Source organism: Poecilia latipinna, unplaced genomic scaffold, assembly GCF_001443285.1.
Source record: "Poecilia latipinna isolate Pla-1442-1.1 unplaced genomic scaffold, P_latipinna-1.0 Scaffold647, whole genome shotgun sequence".
Lineage (NCBI taxonomy): Eukaryota > Metazoa > Chordata > Actinopteri > Cyprinodontiformes > Poeciliidae > Poecilia > Poecilia latipinna.
Genome location: NW_015113263.1, coordinates 121,526 through 125,655, shown reverse-complemented (window position 1 = coordinate 125,655; position 4,130 = coordinate 121,526).

The window sequence follows — 4,130 nt, the reverse complement described above, 5'->3', positions numbered from 1 at the left end:
GCTCTGCTGCTCTCCCACACGCCTTCAGAGAAGGAAGAGAAAGCGGAGCGACGCATCCAGCTCTGGAGAGACAAGCTGGCGGACCGGGTTCCACGTTTCCTCCGTGATCGGTTACTGACGCGCTGCGCAAACTTGAACGCTCTGCTCCACTATGGAGACACAGTACATGCTAATGTGTGGAAATCAGTCAGACAGCAGCAGAGAGTTTTAAAGTTTCTGTTCAATTCAGTTTATTGATGTAGGGCATGTCATCTGGAGGAATTTTACAAATTAAACAAATCATTTCATTTCAACCGTACGTTCGGCCATGCAGTGCATTAAGACCTGTTGATTACTGAATCGAAGTTTTCCATCCACCTTCATGGAGCTTGCGAAGCGAGCAGGCGGCAGAGTTTCTCCGCAGTCCGCTGTGATGGTCCCGGGCTGCTGGACGGAGACGTGTTTGAGAAACCTCCTGTCCACACAAGAAGCCGCTCGGTTTCCGTCAGTTCAGACACCGCCGCTCTGCATGAACTCTGGAGGCGGGTTTCAGACCCAAACCGTCCTGCCGTCCAGAGGCCGCTGCCGTTGCTGTATTTTCTGGCGAATCCAGCTGCACACGGCCACGAACATCCGTGATCGTTTACTGACGCGCTGCGTGGACTTGATGCACTGCTCCAGGTTGGAGACACAGTACATGCTATAGTGCAGAAATCAGACAGGTAGCGGAGAGTTTTTAACTTTCTTTACAATTCCTTTCCTTTTGTGCCACATTATCGTTGTGGAGGTGTTTGAGTGTCCCAATTATCCTATAGGAGCTGTGCTGTCTTTGGCTTCATGCTCCTGGTAGGGCCACCCAAGGCAGACAGGTCCTAGGTGAGGAACCAGATAAAGTGCTGTCTGAAGACCCTTTATGAAGAACCAGTGAGACCTTGAGGGGCGTGGTTTGTAGGAATTGCCACCCCCCCACCCCCCATCTGAACTCGAGTGGTGTTCTGTTGTTTGACTTTTGTGCTCATCACGGATTGTCCTTAAGGAACACCATGTTCACGCATAAGGGTGTCCATATGTGCACTTGGCACCAGGACACCCTAGGCAGCAGTTCGATGATCGATTTTGTCATCGTTTCATCGTATCTGCAGCCGTATGTCTTGGACACTCGGGTGAAGAGAGGTGTGGAGCTGTCCACTGACCACTACCTGTTGGTGAGTTGGCTTCGGTGGTTGGAGAGGAAGCCGGTCAGACCTGGCAAGCCTAAACATGTAGTGAAGGTCTGCTCGGAACATCTGGCGGAGTGCCCTGTGAGATGGAGCTGTAACTCCCATCTCCAGCAGAACTTTGAACATGTTCCTGGGGAGGTGGAGGACATTGAGTCTGAATGGACCATGTTCCGTGCCTCCATTGCCGAGGCGGCTTATCGGAGTTGCGGCCGCAGGGTTGTTGGTGCCTGTCGCGGCGGCAACCCTCGAACCCGTTGGTGGACACCTTCGGTGAGGGATGCTGTCAAGCTGAAGAAGGAGTCCTATCGGGCCCTTTTGGCCTGTGGGACTCCAGAAGCAGCTGATGGGTACCGGCGGGCGAAGCGGCATGCGGCTCGGGTGGTCACTGAGGCAAAAACTCGGGCGTGGGAGGAGTTTGGAGAGGCTATAGAGAAAGACTTCCGCACAGCTTCGAGGCGATTCTGGTCCACCATCCGGCGTCTCAGGAGGGGGAAGCAGTACAGCACCGACACTGTTTATAGTGAGGACGGTGTGCTGCTGACCTCAACTCGGGACGTTGTGGGGCGGTGGGCGGAATACTTCAGAGACCTCCTCAATCCCACCAACATGCCTTCTGTTGAGGAAGCTGAGCCTGGGGACTCTGGGTTGGGCTCTCCAATCTCTGGGGACGAGGTCGCTGAGGTGGTCAAAAAGCTCCTCGGTGGCAGGGCCCCGGGGGTGGATGAGATCTGCCCGGAGTTCCTTAAGGCTCTGGATGTTGTAGGGTTGTGTTGGCTCATGCGACTCTGCAATATCACATGGACATCAGGGGCAGTTCCCCTGGATTGGCAGACTGGGGTGGTGGTCCCCCTGTTTAAAAAAGGGGACCCGAGGGGGTCACACTCTTAAGCCTCCCTGGTAAGGTCTATTCAGGGGTCCTGAAGAGGAGGGTCCGTCGTATAGTCGAACCTCGGATTCAGGAAGAGCAGTGTGGTTTGCATCCTTGTCGTGGAACACTGGACCAGCTCTACACCCTCAGCAGGGTCCTGGAGGGTGCATGGGAGTTCGCCCAACCAGTCTACATGTGTTTTGGGGACATTGAGAAGGCGTTCGACCGTGTCCCCAGGGGGGCCTTGTGGGTGGTTCTCCGGGAAAATGGGGTACCGGGCCCTTTGATACGTGCCATCAGGTCCCTGTATGACCGGTGTCAGAGTCTGGTCCGCATTGCCGGCAGTAAGTCGGGCTCATTTCCAGTGAGAGTTAGACTCTGCCAAGTTTGTTTGTAGTGAGGGTCTGCTGGGAACATCTGGCAGAGTCCCCTGTGAGATGGAGCTTTAACTCCCATCTCCAGCAAAATTTTCTAACACGTTCCGGGGGAGGTTGGGGACATTGAGTCTGAATGGACCATGTTCCGTGCCTCCATTGCCGAGGCGGCTTATCGGAGTTGCAGCCGCAAGGTTGTTGGTGCCTGTCGTGGCGGCAACCCTTGAACCTGTTGGTGGACACCTTCGGTGAAGGATGCTGTCAGGCTGAAGAAGGAGTCCTATCGGACCTTTTTGGCCTGTGGGACTCCAGAAGCAGCTGATGGGTACCGGCGGGCGAAGCGGCATGCGGCTCGGGTGGTCGCTGAGGCAAAAACCCGGGCGTGGGAGGAGTTCGGAGAGGCCATGGAGAAAGACTTCCGCACGGCTTCGAGGCGATTCTGGGCCACCATCCGGCGTCTCAGGAGGGGGAAGCGGTGCAGCGCCAACTCTGTTTATAGTGGGGATGGTGTGCTGCTGACCTCAACTCGGGGCGTTGTGGGCCGGTGGGCGGAATACTTCGAAGACCTCCTCAATCCCACCAACATGCCTTCTGTTGAGGAAGCTGAGCCTGTGGACTCCAATCTCTGGGGACGAGGTCGCCGAGGTGGTCAAAAAGCTCCTCGGTGGCAGGGCCCCGGGGGTGGATGAGATCCGCCCGGAGTTCCTTAAGGCTCTGGATATTGTAGGGTTGCGTTGGCTCGCGCGACTCTGCAATATCGCATGGATATCGGGGACAGCTCCCCTGGATTGGCAGACTGGGGTGGTGGTCCCCCTGTTTAAAAAGGGGGACCGGAGGGTGTGCTCCAATTACACTGGGGTCATACTCTTAAGCCTCCCTGGTAAGGTCTATTCAGGGGTCCTGGAGAGGAGGGTCCGTCGGATAGTCGAACCTCGGATTCAGGAAGAGCAGTGTGGTTTTCGTCCTGGTCGTGGAACACTGGACCAGCTCTACACCCTCAGCAGGGTCCTGGAGGGTTCTAGGAGTTCGCCCAACCGGTCTACATGTGTTTTGTGGACTTGGAGAAGGCGTTCGACCGAGTACCCAGGGGGGCCTTGTGGGGGGTTCTCCGGGAGTATGGGGTACCGGGCCCTTTGATACGGGCTGTCAGGTCCCTGTACGACCGGTGTCAGAGTCTGGTCCGCATTGCCGGCAGTAAGTCGGGCTCGTTTCCGGTGAGAGTTGGACTCCGCCAAGGCTGCCCTTTGTCACTGATTCTGTTCATTACTTTCATGGACAGAATTTCTAGGCGCAGCCGAGGTGTTGAGGGCATCCGTTTTGGTGGCCTTAGGATCGCATCTCTGCTTTTTGCGGATGATGTGGTTCTATTGGCTTCATCGGAACGTGATCTGCGGCTCTCACTGGAGCGGTTCGCGGCCGAGTGTGAAGCGGCTGGGATGAGGCTCAGTGCCTCCAAATCCGAGGCCATGGTCTTGAGCCGGAAAAGGGTAGAGTGCCTTCTCCAGGTCAGGGGGTTGTCCTGCCTCAAGTGGAGGAGTTTAAGTATCTGGGGATCTTGTTCACGAATGAGGGAAGAAGAGAGCGGGAGATCGACAGGCGGATTGGGGCAGCGTCTGCTGTGAAGCGGGCGCTGTACCGGTCCGTCGTGGTGAAGAGAGAGCTGAGTCAAAAAGCGAAGCTCTCGATTTA